Genomic DNA, 17029 nt, shown 5'->3' with positions numbered 1-17029 from the left:
AAAGAAAAGGAGATTTCTTTTGTGCCCATTTGAACCGAAATTTCAATGTAAGGATATGATTTCTTCTCTTTTATTATATTGTTTGCATGCATAAAATCCACATTTAATTTTATGACAAATTAATTTTGACATATAAGAGTATGTTAGTATGTATATGAATCTACATTTCCTTCAAGATGTGCACTGTAAACTCAGACACTTCTCAGAAAATGACAAACTGTAAGTTCTCGGGAATTCAATGAACTTTACAGATTAGGGAAAATAGCAAATGGACTCCTCAAATCATGAAATTTGGTGACAATTAACTTTGATATTGGAACTGAATACTGGTAAAATTTGATGATTTGTAGATGATCAGAAGTATTTTTAAAAATTCATACAAGACAGACTATCTGGATGACTCATGATTTGGTGACTTCGAGATCAAGTTTCAGAAATTGAAGTTATGGACTGGGATATAATTATCAACTTAATTTCTAAGCAAGCACAAGAAACCAGGCTGATAATTTTGATAACTTAGATTGACTTAATCAAGCAAGCGCAAACCAATCCAACCAAGCTAACAGTAAAACTAAGACAAACCAAGCAAGCACAGGTTTGATTCAGTCTTACTACATGTGACACCCCCTTATACCCAAGAGCCTTAACAAGACCTTCCTTATTATATAAGGGCGTCACCATCTCGGTTGCCCGAGGACAGTAAATATCAAAAGTCGATAAAAGACCAATTAAGTTATTTTACAAGTGATTAACACAACCAACGATATACAAAAGATACAACTCAAAACCACTATCTACTATGTGAACTAATTCTGTCGTGACTCGTGGAAGACTCATCCCGCCAAGCACCCAGCTATCATCCAAATCACAACCTGCTAAGACTGACTGCTCACCATAAGGGATCACGGTAGACACAACAGAAACAAACAACAAAACAAAACCACACAAGGTCAGTAACTGAAGAAACACACCAACAACCACGGACACAACACAGGCACAATAGAACACACACACAACACACCTCCTACAACCAATCACCATCACCGACTGTCCACTGGACCAGCCCTGCCAGTGGGGGACCGCAGCCGTACCTACTAAATCCCCGCTCATCATAACGAGCGATAAACCCATGTCTATTAATGTGTACATCCCCTCCCGTGGCGGGTTCCATGGAGGGCGAACAACAGGCGTGAAGCCACTCCCGCAAGTGACTCCACTCAGCCGAGGACGTACCTCGAGAACCATAGACAAACAATCACAATAAACTGCACCACAATAATGATAAAGGAAACAGCACAACATCAACCAATTATCACAATCAGTCAACCATACCGATACTACATCAACCAAACCACATCAAAAGACACTCTAGGCAACCAACAGTACTGAGTAGGCGAACCTACCTTTAGTCAACCGCATCAATTCCTCGTCCTCTCACATGACACCAATCAACCAAGCAATACACCTATACAAACAGTACAAACATCGATCACTACCACTACAAACCTAACAGGAAACAACAACGACAATGATGATGACGATGACATACCTACGCATAGAAATCTGGCGTCAGGACCGCTACCCGACTTACGCAACCCATCCTTATGGCATAAGCATCCTCAAGGACTCCAAAAGAAGGAACTATGGTGAAGGGAAGAAGGAGAGACGACATCTGGGTTTAGGAAATAAGGTGCAGAAATGATTTGAGGTTTCACGAGACACAATGTATAACTCCCCGCTGCAAATGACAGGCTAATCGTATACCCACCAAAAATAACCAACTGGTCTCTAACTAATATAGCTAGGGAAGTCGGGATCGTATCCACAGGGAGGCAAGATATCTGTTAAAGGTCCGTCTATTAGGTCACAAAATGGGGGTTTGATTTTGGTTTCTAAACTAATAAGAGATTAAGGGAAAGAGAAATTAAACAAGAGTAATAAAATTAGAAAATGTGGTAAAGATAATCAAATAAAGCATGCCAGGATTTCGGTTCACCATGATAGTCTATCGACTCAGCTGCAAATAGCCTAGACAATCTACTGTGAGAAGGATACAGGAAAGGTCCTTCCGGTCCACTTTCTATCCTAGAATTCAACTAATTTAACTTCCGTCCTCATTAGGGTAGTCTACTATTCATAGCAGGTCTATTTAATCCAATCTTCCGATCCAGGAGTAAAATTAACTAGATTAAAGGTAACTTAGAAGCGTGCACTCAACTAAGTTGATATTACAGTTAAATTTCTATGGGACAGATTCTCACAAACAAATCATCTAGTCTATTCGCTACATCGTCACAATCCTACCATGGATTCCCTAATCCCGACATAAGAGAAATTAGCTACTCATATTACTAGTGGTGTCAACAGTAATAATATTAAGCATACTAATGGAAGACATTATGAAATAACAATGATTAAGCATCAACTAAATTAGGGCAGAATTAATATGGAGAGAAAAAAAGAATTAAAGCAAACAAATAAATAGATTAAGATTAAGGAAGAAGAGTATGATTACAATCTCAAGCAATCCGGCGTAAAGATCAATCAAATATCCAAGCAAGAGATTAAAGGGAGAGTTTAACAGTGAAGAGTATGAAAGAGAGATTAGGGTGTTTAAGAGATGATCCAAGCGTACTAATGACCTAATTAGTGAATGCTTAAATAGGAAAAATAAAAGGTTTGACGAAATAACACAACACGGGTCACTTAAGCCCGCCTAAGACTAAAAACCTCTCGATCGAGTGGATTCAAACCACTCGATCGAGGTCTTCTCCAGCTATTCTTCTCGGTCGAGTAAATACCCTTCTCGATCGAGGACTTCCAGTAATCAGCATTTCGATCGAGTAAACAAAAGTACTTGATCGACCTCTCGTGTCCTCCAAACCACTCGATCGAACCATAAAGCTTCTTGATCGAGTGCTTTTCTTCAAAGTCAGCTTCTAATTCGTCTTTGACCGCTTCCTTGACCATCATTCACCCACTCCAAGGCATGACTCTCGCTCTAACATCTCCGTCTCCTCACTATGCATGCTAAATAAGACGAATAAAGTACGGTTTCACCACTTTCAGGTTCATTCCTGCAATTTAGACAAAACAAACCAAAGTAGCCAATTCGGGGCATATTGCAATACATAACAGTACATAAATGCATAGAAATACGTGCAATATAAGACTAAAAAGGCTATATAAAATGCACGTATCAAATCTCCCCAAACCGAACCTTTACTCGTCCTCGAGTAAACTAAATGCAAACTAATGGAACGGAAATGAAAACTCATAGCTAGCTATAACTTGTCCACTTGAACCAATTTAATGCAAACAAAAATCAACAGTCATAGCTACAACAGTCAATACGCAAACGAGTTATAAGATGTCCATAAATAAAGCTGACCTATCGACCTTGCAATACCAACAAAATCGGACTCTCACGTGGTTACTCTTCTCTCATGAAGCAAAGGGTGAATTATATATGTATAAGAGAGAAAGAGAAACAGTCACTCACCTAAACTGCGACCTACATAACATGCATGCAACAAAAATGATAGACGATTCAAGTACTATGCATACACTCCAACTAAACAAGGTCCTGTCACAGCCGAGGGCTTACAAATGATATAGGAAAGTGAGGTTCAGGTAAGAAAAGGCAAAACAAATTATGGGAATGTGAAGGTAAAGCGTCAAGCTAGCTCCTAAACAAGACCATATAAGACCATCCAAATCTCAGCTGACTGAAAAATAAAGCACAAGTGCCCTTCATGGCACAAATCTCACTAACCAAATACACTATCTCCTCAAAAAGATGTAAATAAGGACAGAGGAGTGAGACGGTCACAAAATTCCCTTTTTTAATACGGTCTCATTTTCAATTCCAATCAACTTTTTCAATCTTTTCTTTCTTTTTCTCTTTTGTTTTCTGCCCGTGTGATTTCAACTTCTTTTTTCATTTTGTTTTCATTTTTTTTCATTTCTTTCTTTTTCATGTCTTTTTTTCCTCATTTTTTCAATCATCCTTCCTCATTTTCCACCAACTCCAAACAACAAAATCGAGCCAAACTCGCAACATGGATCAACATACCACAAATGACACACTAAACTAGCTTGACTGGGCAGGCTTAGTTTTGGGTGTAGCTAATGGGTCAAAAAGGCTAAATTTGGCTTAAGTGGAGCTAAATGGGTGAAAAATATAAGAAAGCGAAATTTGCAAGCACCTCCCTGCATGTGACACCTACCACAAACCCGAATGTATGCATTTGACAAGAAATTGAATGTCATAAAAATGCAAAAATGATAAACATGTTATGCAAGGAGTACTACTCTCAATTCCTATGTAAACCGGTCATGAATGCCACCAGTTATAGGGCTCTAGATCTCAGAAATTGAAAAGTAGGTTGCCAATTTATCAGGTCAAGTCTACTCGGTCAGCTTAATTTGAACAAAAACTCGTAGATATGCGTAAGACTCAACTAATAACTGTCAATAAAGTGCAAGGCTCAAGTAAAAATGATAAGTTACAGTGCAATATCATCACGGAAATTAACCGTTCCGACTCAACCTATATGCAAAATGAAACGTGAATATTTTATTATTTTTTGAATTTTCTAATTTTTTGGATTTTTATGATTTTTTGAAATAAATGAAGACAATGCAAGCAGAAAATAGAAACGTGAATGCAGACTCAAAGGATGCATTACCCTCCCCAAACCAAAACGGACAACGCCCTCGTTGTCCTCCAGCATACACCAGCAGATATATACAGGGGAACGGGAAATTACAACCGATAAATGCAGGAAAAATAATAAATAAATAAAAAAGAGACAAAAGAAATAAGAGAACAAGAATGTACATACAAAACACGAACTTCCCCAAACCAGCCTGAAAACTGGGGAAGTGAGTAGACCAGTAGCTACTCGTCAGCCTCGTCCTCCACGTCCTCCACTGTGAAGTCTGGTCCACCTCCTGCTCTCTCCTCCTCGCCTCCTCCTCAGCTGTGCCCTCCTCCTCGTCACTGGCTGGCTCTGGGTACGCCTCAGCTGGGTACCGGTAGAAAGACGGGTGTGGCCAACCTTCACGAACAGGACGTCGTCGCATCATGTGATACTCGTATAGAGGGACCAAAGTAAGAGCTATGTCCCGCTCCATACGAGCCTGCCTACTAAGAAGCTCAAGCAACAAACTGTCACGGCGTCCTTGGTTAAGGACCGCGGGCGCCTCAAAGGGTGGAGGAGGAACAAAATTAGCTGGGTAAACCGGCTGTGTCCGGTCGGGCGCATGAGTAGGAGTAGGAGTAGGGATCGGGGTAGGAATGGTGGTAGAAGTCTGGCCACTTGTAGAAGGTGTAGATCCCTCTCCGGTCTCAGGTCTCTTCCGCTTCTTAGAAGCGGACATGGTAGGAGGTGGACCAAGTGGGAGGTGGTACATGGGTATTGGTATAGGTATCCTGCCCCTAACAGTGGGCAGGGAAACGAGACGTGGCAGAGTGGTGCAAGGTAAGGGTACAGACAAGGAACCGCAAATCTTCCATGTCTGATGGTCAGAAGTAAGCCAAGTCATAGACGGCATAGCTGTCGGGTCAAGGTACCTATCAGTGTCAAGGTGCTGTAGATCACGAGGAAAGGCGGGGAAGATAGAACGGGCAAGAAAAGTGGCTATGCCACCGCAAACAATGGTGCCCGTAGTCTTCTGCCCCACCGCGTGAAAGTACTGGGCAGTCAAGTAAGCAATGTTAAGGACAAAGGGTCCCTCACTGTCAATGTCCAGGTACCCACCAAGAATAGACATCTCAATGTTGTTCACATTGTTAGGTTCTTTAAGGCCAAAGATGGTCCCACCAATGAGACGCAAGAAGTAACGGGCCGGGGGAAGGTGAACATGCGCTAGCTTGCGCTCCTCGTAACTGGTCTGTGCAAAGGTCCTCCACAACATGCGGATGACCTTCTTAAGAGGGGCAATGTCACCCTTAAAAGAAAGACCTAACCTAGTACCAAACTACTCTAAAGTCCAAGAAATAGTCCGGTTAAATAACCGGAAGGAAACAGAAGCACAGGTCGGGTCAGTGGCGTAGGCGCCAGATGAGAAGGTAAAGGACCTGAAAAACTCGAGGGTCAGCTCCTTGAAGGTCAAGGCACTCATGGTAATCAGTCCCGTCATCCCCGCCCCTCTCAAAATCTCAAGTACGGGCTCGTAAATACCTAACCTATCAAGTGACCTACGACACAAAAATTTAGTAGACAGAAAATCACAGCTCTCTAAGGCAAAGAAACGTTGACAATGTATAGCATTAACGAAAATTACCTCAGGGTAGTCGGGGTGCGGGTCAAGTGAGTCGTCAACTCGGATAGTGACGTGGCCAGCAGCAGGCGTGGCTCGTCCGCGACCCCGGCCTCTAGTACCTGAAGAAGAAGTGTTAGTTATTTAGACCAAATTAATACTCATCTTATGATATAAAAATTACAAATTAATTTAATGTGGTCTAAATCTACATGCATGCAAATAAAATGTATAAAAGATGGTATTAAACCATCTTAAGATAAAAGTTCCTTACATTGCTATAAGGCAAATATGGGCACTACAAAGGTCTCCTACCTTTATAGTTCTTGAGCTATTCAACTTTAGATGATCCTCCAAGAACACCAATTACCAATATAGGTAATCTCCTTTGGTGGCACCCAAGATTAACCCAAAATACTACTAAAAATACTAACTAGGTAAATGTAGTAGTAACCTTGTTTTTGTATATTTGATGTAATAGATAATATTATTACCTTGATAATATTATTAGTTAGTTTTTATATGTGTTTTATGATGAAAATGATGAACAAAATAAGAAGAAAATTTGGTCTCTTGGTGATGAAGAGAAACCGGCCAAAGCACCCTTAAAGACCAAAATTTTCTTCAAATTTTTCCAACCTTAGAAATGGTGTGATTTAGTGGGGGTATTTATAGGCAAAAGTTGGGAACAAAACTAAGTGGAAATTGCCACTTAATGGACACTTGTTGTCCTCTCAAAAAACCGGTCATAGTGGACTTATATGGGTCCATTTCGGTTTTCGACTTTTGCCCCACAAATGCTTATAAGTCTTATATTTAATTATCTTACATAATTAAATATTAATTTAATTATTTAACACTTAAATAATACAAATTAACTACCAATAACTACTTAACCATTAAGTAATCATAAGACCATTTTATCAACATACAATGTGTTAATATTATCCCACTTAGCTAATTTTACAACCTCTTGTAAAATATAAATAGCTAATAAATTCCACCTCAAACAATATACACATATCGTATAAAATTAATTAATTAACAATTAATTAATAAATTCTAATCATTTATTATTTAAATATCACATAATTAAATAATAAATCTCCTTGTCCCGAGTTCGTAACCCGTCATCAAATAATACTTTTACGTGACTAATTAAAAGTCAAGTAATACAAGGAATTAATTATCTCGTATCTCATACAAACAATTAATTTATTATATTTGGGCGTCATCCTATAGGTGTGATCTAAAGGGATCAGCTGATCACCACCGTCACACGACAGTAATGTCAAACTCTAGTCAGCCAATCATTACCGATTAACGATGACCAGCTGACAAATAAATAAAATAAATCCCCAATATTCCTTTTACGAGATTTAATATGTAAACGCACTCATTGTGGAGGACACTACTCCAACAATCTCCCACTTGTCTGACACAAGTGTGCGTTACCAACTCTCTTGTCCAATAATATCTCCCACTCAATGCAAGATGTCTTTCAGGTCGTTCTTGCACGTGATCATATCATAAAGTGGTTTCCTCGATCGAGAATGATGCCTCGACGGATAATCTACTATAGATTGCATCCGAGCGTGGCACGCATTCACGGTCATTTCTCCTCGAGTGGCCTTGAGATAAAATATGACTTAAAAGGACAATCCTGTTGACCTATTTTCTTCGTTCGATCTGCATCACAATGACCCAAAGAAATGCTCATCTACGGCCTCCTTTACGGTGCGACCTAGAACAAAAACCAAAGTCACCGGAAAACCGTACCAACTCAGACAAATAGTCACCAGTCTAAATAATTGATTCGAAGGAATAAATAGAAATCCTCGCCACGACCTAGCAACAAAAGGACTCTATAAGCGGTCATTGTCCGACAAATTGTCTCACAATATGCCTATGTAATCGACCAGTCATCACTATGACCATATGACAGTCGAACCTGTCATCTATCGCCTTACAATCTAGTCACTCCGAGAGGTCACCTCATTAAGTAACTAGGGACAAAATACAATGTTAATCCAGTTCACTTAATAGGGTTCGACATTGTCTTTACAACCTATTTGGAGAAAACAAAGTATATAAATTCGGACATAAAAATCGAATATAACGATAAATGCAACTTATCATATATGAAATAATAAATACAATATTTTGATTATTACATATCATATAATTTACAACAGATTCGCATTCGTCTAAACCCCATCGAAACTACATGACTATCATGTTTAGCTTGAGACAATGGCTTGGTTAAAGGATCGGCGATGTTGTCACCGTCCCAACCTTACAAACTGTAATTTCTTTCCTTTCGATTAAATCTCTAATTACATGAAATTTCCTAAGTACATGCCTAGACTTGTTACTAGACTTGGGCTCTTTTGCTTGAAAAATTGCCCCACTGTTATCACAATACAAAGTGATAGGATCCTCGGCGATCGGAACTACTTTCGGTCCCTCTAAAATTGCCTAATCCAAACGACTTCTTTTGCGCCTTCCGGAGAGGCTGCAATTTACTCAGCTTCCATTGTAGAATCAGCAGATCCGAGACTCTTTGAAACTTCTCCAAAGAACCGCCCCTCCGTTCAACAAAAAACAAAACCAGCTGGGATTTCAAATCATCCCTATCGGTTTGAAACGCATCCGTATAACCTCTTATACGTAATTCCGATTCTCCTCCAAACACTAAGAATGAATCTTTAGTCCTTCTCAAGTACTTCAGAATATTCTTGACGGCTATCCAGTGACTCTCACCTGGAGTTTTCTGAAAACGACTCATCATACTCAAAGCATACGAGACGTCAGGACGAGAACACATCATAGCATACATGATCGATCCAACAGCGGAAGCATAGGGAATCGATTTCATGCGTTCAATATCCTTAGGCTCAGTAGGACACTGTGACTTACTCAAAGTGATCCCACTGCCCATAGGTAGAAAACCTCTCTTGGAGTTATTCATATTGAATCGGTCAAGAATCTTATCGATATAGGCTTCTTGACTCAATGCTAATATCCTTTTGGATCTATCCCTATAGATCCGGATACCCAAGATGCGCTGGGCTTCTCCCAAATCTTTCATTTGGAAGTGATTTCCCAACCACTTCTTAACAGAAGCAAGCATATCAACATCATTCCCAATGAGTAATATGTCGTCCACATAAAGAAGTAAGAAAATAACTTTACTCCCACTAAACTTCATGTATAAACATGGTTCCTCAACACTTCGAGAAAAACCATTCTGTTTGATAACATGATCAAAACGATGATTCCAACTCCTTGACGCTTGCTTAAGACCAAAAATGGATCTCTTAAGTTTGCATACTTTGTTAGGATTTTTAGGATCCACAAAACCCTCAGGTTGTGTCATGAACACTTCCTCTTCCAGAAACCCGTTCAGGAAAGCGGTTTTGACATCGATTTGCCATATCTCATAATCATGAAATGCAGCAATCGCTAACATTATCCGAACAGATCTAAGCATAGCAACTTGTGCAAAAGTTTCATCATAGTGTAAACCATGAACCTGAGTGAAACCTTTTGCAACCAATCTAGCTTTGTAGACATCTTTACGTCCATCCATGCCGATTTTAATGTTGAATATCCACTTACACTGAAGAGGTCGAACATCTTTAGGTAAGTCAACCAGGTCCCATACCTAATTATCGTACATGGAATCCATTTCGGATTGCATGGCCTCGAGCCATAGCTTATCGTCAGAACTCATAATAGCTGCTTTATAAGTCTTGGGTTCATCACTTTCTAAAAGTAAAACCTCATAGTCACCATCTTCCTCGATAATACCAAGGTATCTATCAGGCTGGCGATTAACCCTTTCTGACCTCCTAGGTTCAGAATGAACAATAACCGATTCAGACGTAGAAGGAACATCTTCCTGTATTGTCATATCAGTTTGTGGCTCTTGAACTTCGTCAAGTTCAAATTTTCTCCCACTCTGTCTTCTAGAAATAAATTCTTTTTCTAGAAAGACAGCTTCACGAGCCACAAACACTTTGTTCCCGTTACTATTTTAGAAGTAATATCCACAAGTTTCTTTAGGGTAGCCTACAAAAATACACTTTTCATAACGAGGTGCATGCTTATCGTCAGACTTGCTCTTAACATAAGCATCACAACCCCATATTTTCATGTATCGCAGATTCGGGACTTTCCCTTTCCATATCTCATATGGAGTTTTGTCAGTTGCCTTAGTGGGACTTTTATTAAGTGATTGTACAGCAGATAAAATGGCAAAACCCCAGAATGACATAGGTAACTCTGTTTGACTCATCATCGATCGAACCATATCTAATAAAGTTCAATTCCTCCTTTCAGCCACACCATTTAATTGTGGTGTGCCAGGAGGAGTTAACTGAGATACAATACCGCAGTTTATAAGGTGATCTTTAAAGTCATTGATTAAATATTCCCCACCACGATCTGATCGTAATGCTTTAATCTTCTTATTTAATTGGTTTTCTACTTCATTCTGAAACTCTTTGAACTTATCAAAAGCTTCACTTTTATACCTCATTAAGTAGATATACCCATATCTACTGATGTCATCGGTAAAAGTAATGAAATAGTCATAATTACCTCTAGCAGTGACTGTCATTGGACCGCATACATCGGTATGTATTAAACCCAACAACTCACTAGCTCGAGATCCCTTTCCTAGAAAAGGTGAATGAGTCATCTTGCCAAGTAAACAAGATTCGCATGTACCAAATGATTCGAAATAAAAAGGTTTAATTATACCAGTCGACACTAGTCTTTTAATGCGCTTCTCGTTGATGTGTCCTAATCGACAATGCCATAAATAAGATAAATCAGGATCACCTGTTTTGAGTCTTTTATTATCTAAATGATAAACATCGTTGCATGTATCTAGAATATAAATACCATTGATTGAAATACCTTGACTATATACAATCCCATTAAGGGAAAAAGTACAACACTTGTCTTTAATTACAAAGGAAAACCCTTCTGTGTCTAACACAGATACGGATATTATATTTCTAGATAGCGTTGGTACAAAATAACAATTATTAAGATGTAACTCCAACCCCGAAGCTAAACTAAGTACATAAGTTCCTATAGAGACGGCAGCTACTTTAGACCCGTTTCCCATTCGGAGATCGACATCACCCTTGTTTAGCTTTCTTATGCTTTTTAGGCCCTGCAAATGATTACACAAGTGAGAACCACAACCAGTATCTAATACCCAAGTTGTATTTGAAGCATAATTTATGTCTATCATAAAAGATTCAGTTGAGAAATTACATGTCGGCTTCACAATGCCAGCTTTTATGTCAACCAGGTACTTTGTACAATTACGTCTCCAATGTCCCTTGTTATTACAATAATTACAAGTATCTTTAAGAGGATTACCCTTTATAGAGTTTGGCTTGGTAGAGCAATTCGCAATTGCTTTACTTTTGGCCTCCACCTGAACGGGCTTCTTACCTGCGTTCCTCTTAAACTGCTTCTTCCCCTTCACATTAATCGCAATCACATCTTTCCTTGTACTCCCACTCAATCCCATGTCCTTCTCTGCTTGCACAAGCAGAGAATGGAGCTCATGTAAACTCTTTCTCATGTTTGTCATATTGTAATTTACCCTAAATTGGGTAAATCCCTTGACGTGCGAGAGAGAGTGGAGTACTCGGTCCACCACAAGTTCGTCGGGGATATTGCATCCCAACCCCTCTAAAGTTTCCACGTACTCAATCCTTTTAAGTACGTGTGAACTTACAGGTTGACCATCTTTGAGGTTAGCCTCAAAGAAACGAACAATGTGTCATCTTGAATTATTCTCGGGGCTTGAGAAAACATAGTGGAAAGCCTCGAGAATACTTCATGTGCATCACGAAACTTGACACATTGCCTTTGTAAAGCAGGATCCATTGAAAAAATCAAAACATTTTTTTATTGTAGCGGATTCCTTTTGATAATTTGAAAAAGCCTCCCTTACATCGGCAGTGGCCCTAGTACTAGGCGAAGGGGGTGAGGGATCGACAAGGTAGCGTAATTTTCCATCACCTGCGGCAGCTAATCGAAGTTGTTCTTCCCAATCTTTAAAATTACTACCGTCGGCTTTTAATACAAATTTGTCCATAAAAGAACGTAGCCATGAATCTCTAGCTATGGTGGCGGTTTCACTAGTAGAAGTCATCGTGATTACTACAAAGGAAATAAAGGAAAGAATTAACATTTATCGTCTAGAAATATTTAACTTGTGAAACTATTTAACAAGTTCCCATTTATATAATGATCTCCCACTGAATTATATAAATGATTCCAAGATCCAATTTTATATAAACACGGGCACGGTGGACCGATTCAACCCATATTTATATAAATTTGGTGAGTCAACAACTTTGACTGATTCTACTACTAGAACTCTTGGTTGACGGATTTTCTTAAAATCTATCTTTTAGCCCCAGAATAAATATGGGCACGGTGGACCGATTCAACCCATATTTATCCCGTTGAGTCCAACCAATTTTCACGCGTAATAACTTTTATTACCCTACTTACCCAACGTAAAAAGAGTGTACCTCGGTGATCCGAACCTACCTCTAATGAAGAAGGGATTCATAGGTGCTATTATTTGGTAAGGCTTAATCTCAATTTTAAACAAATGTGAGAGATCTTATCAATTTAATTGTCTATCACTTTTAAGTGAACAAAATTAGTGAATGCTAGACGATTAAATCGATAACAACAAAAAGAAAAACATGTAGTGACGATTTGGCATGAATGCATAAAAGAATTAAAACAAACAAGTCCTAATATGGCCACCTAGTTAATCTAATTAACTAAAATTATTACACTTCGGAAACCAACTCCTTGGTCCCTTGAGTCTTCATAAATTGGCCTCCTTCTTTAGGATTTCGGAACGCCTTTCCGAAAACACCGTCTTCATGAAAACTCCGTCTTTAGAAGCTTCATCTAATTACTAATAATTAAATTACATAACAATACCCTATTATACAATTTGTAATAAAATTAAAATAAAACTATTAATTAATTACAAATTAGGCGATGCGAAATCGCAATTAATTACAAAACAAGTCGATATTCCCTTACATTTCGGGAAATACCAACTTCTACCTATGGCCATATTAGGAAAAAATACATAATTATAATTCTAAAAACCATTCATCTAAATGAATAATAAAATGCATTATGGAAAATGACATGCCAAATCGTCTAACTTACCAACAACGATCATTTGAGCTTGCTTTGACGGAATTTTTACCAATAAAAATTCATAATCAATTCTTAAAACACTTTTAAGACTTACTCATCATACTAATCTGGTCTAATATCAAAATAATTATTCTCAACAATTATCTTGAATTTATATGGGAATTAAAACACAATTGTGACAAAAATGATATAATAATTCACAATTATCATTCAAAAATTCCATTTAATATAAAAATTTATGGAAAAAAAACTTTCAAAACCATGAACATTCTGCTCTGATACCACTTGTTAGTTATTTAGACCAAATTAATAATATAAAAATTACAAATTTATTTAATGTGGTCTAAATCTACATGCATGCAAATAAAATGTATAAAAGATGGTATTAAACCATCTTAAGGCAAAAGTTCCTTACATTGCTATAAGGCAAATATGGGCACTACAAAGGTCTCCTACCTTTATAGTTCTTGAGCTATTCAACTTTAGATGATCCTCCAAGAACACCAATTACCAATATAGGTAATCTCCTTTGGTGGCACCCAAGATTAACCCAAAATACTACTAAAAATACTAACTAGGTAAATGTAGTAGTAACCTTGTTTTTGTATATTTTATGTAATAGATAATATTATTACCTTGATAATATTATTAGTTAGTTTTTATATGTGTTTTATGATGAAAATGATGAACAAAATAAGAAGAAAATTTGGTCTCTTGGTGATGAAGAGAAACCGGCCAAAGCACCCTTAAAGACCAAAATTTTCTTCAAATTTTTCCAACCTTAGAAATGGTGTGATTTAGTGGGTATTTATAGGCAAAAGTTGGGAACAAAACTAAGTGAAAATTGCCACTTAATGGACACTTGTTGTCCTCTCAAAAAACCGGTCATAGTGGACTTATATGGGTCCATTTCGGTTTTCGACATTTGCCCCACAAATGCTTATAAGTCTTATATTTAATTATCTTACATAATTAAATATTAATTTAATTATTTAACACTTAAATAATACAAATTAACTACCAATAACTACTTAACCATTAAGTAATCAGAAGACCATTTTATCAACATACAATGTGTCAATATTATCCCACTTAGCTAATTTTACAACCTTTTGTAAAATATAAATAGCTAATAAATTCCACCTCAAACAATATACACATATCGTATAAAATTAATTAATAAATTCTAATCATTTATTATTTAAATATCACATAATTAAATAATAAATCTCCTTGTCCCGAGTTCGTAACCCGTCATCAAATAATACTTTTACGTGACTAATTAAAAGTCAAGTAATACAAGGAATTAATTATCTCGTATCTCATACAAACAATTAATTTATTCTATTTTGGCGTCATCCTATAGGTGTGACCTAAAGGGATCACCGATCACCGATCACCGCACACACGACAGTAATGTCAAACTCTAGTCAGCCAATCATTACCGATTAACGATGACCAGCTGACAAATAAATAAAATAAATCCCCAATATTCCTTTTACGAGATTTAATATGTAAACGCACTCATTGTGGAGGACACTACTCCAACAAGAAGCCCGTCCTCTGACGGAACGAGGTACTAAGGCCGCTCGGTAAGCAGCTGTGACAGCTGGTGACCACGCAGCAGGGGTGGTCACCGTACCAGAAGTAGAAGGTGCAGCTGTACTGGTAGAAGCAGAGGCAAAGCTAGCTGAGACGGAGGCAGAGACAGAGCTAGCCGCGACAGAGGCGGAAATAGCGACAGCAGCAGTAGTACCTATTAGAAATCTATATCTCATTACTTTACATATTCATATATGTGAGAAATTTATTTAGTCATAAAATAATTACAAATCTTATGCATGCAAATTAAATAACGAAAGATGAGAAAATCGTTTTCTTACCATCAAATTTTCGGCCATTTTGGGCACCAACAAGATCTCCTACTTGTTGGTTCTTGAGCTATAATGAATATTAGGATGATCCTCCAAAAATCCCAAAGTAGAGATTCTCCTCTTGATTGCACCCAAGACTATCCCAAAATCCCACAAAATAACATGTACTAGATATTTGTAATGTGGTTTACCTTAAAATTGATTACTAATACTCATATACTACTACTAGTATTATTAGTGATTGATTTTTACAAATTTGATTCATAAAACTTGATTTTATGAAGAACAAGAGAGAGAAGTTTATTGTTTTTCATAAAACATGAGAAGAATGAAAAATTGAGAAAAACTCTCAATTTTCTATGCCAAAAACCGGTGGGTAGAGGACTATAGGACCTCATTTTCTTTTTCCTTTTTGTCTTCACAAGACAAAATGTGTAAGTCTTTGTCCATAGTCATGTCACTATCAAGTGTCATAGACAAATGAATAAGACAAAAGAATAAGACAAAACTTCTAAAAAGCCCACCAATATTTCGGTTGATATGTTGTAAAATGGAGTCCATTTTATTTTTGTCAATTGCACAATTGTATATCATGTGACATGTGACATGTCTTATGTCATGTTTTAATTTAAAATGCATATTTAACAAATTAAATATCATTTACAAATTAAATAAATCACATTTAACAAATTGACTAGTAATTCAAAATTACCTTCACATAAAATGGTCATTTAAATACTAGTTAGTATAATTCACAACATCTTGTAATTATAACTAACTTATCATTCTCATCTCGCGTGTTTCGCAAACACCGATTAATTTTAGTAATATAACTTCTTAAATTACTAAATAAAATCTTATTTAATCACATTATAATAAGATGTCATTTTCTCTCTTATGATAATAATTTGTTCAATTTTAAGGAATTAATTAATCTGTATCGACATACAATTAATTAACCTTTTTCAATTAAGGGAATCGTCCTTTAGGTGTGACCTCAAGGGATCAACTGATCACCACCGTCGCACGACAGTAATGTCAAACTCTAGCCAGCCAATCATTACCGATATGTGTGGACCAGTTGACTATATATGTAATGTATCATCCCTTTCGTATTCTTGTTATGAGATTTAAATATGTGATCAATATGATCGACAATTGTGATCGCATTATTGTCGGGGACACTTACTCCAACAATCTCTCACTTGTCCTCGACAAGTGTGCGTCACCAATTCTCTTGTCCTATTACTATCTCCCACTCAATGCAAGGTGTTTTTCGGGTCGTACTTGCAATTAATTATATCGAGAGTGGTTTCCCCGATCTGGAGAATAACTGATTGACCGGAATTTTCTACCATAGAAACCTTCCGAGCGTGGCAACGCATTTCCAGTTCATTACTCCTCGAGTGGCCTTGAGATATTGTTTTAACCCTGAAAAAGGGGTGGACAATACCTATCGCAATATTCCCTTCGACTAGCCACAACCATCATAACCAAAAATATGTCCATTTGACCCCATTTACGAAGGTCGTAGTAACATAAATCAAAGCTAATCTGAAACTGTGCCATCTTAGGCGAACAATCTTTAGTCAAAAGAATCGACTAATTAGAATACTATAGTAGCTCTCGCCACGACCAGGCTATATAAATTTGCCAGAACTCTA

The sequence above is a fragment of the Silene latifolia genome, chromosome 7 (assembly GCF_048544455.1).
Source record: "Silene latifolia isolate original U9 population chromosome 7, ASM4854445v1, whole genome shotgun sequence".
Classification (NCBI taxonomy): Eukaryota; Viridiplantae; Streptophyta; class Magnoliopsida; order Caryophyllales; family Caryophyllaceae; genus Silene; species Silene latifolia.
This window is presented reverse-complemented; position numbering follows the sequence as displayed.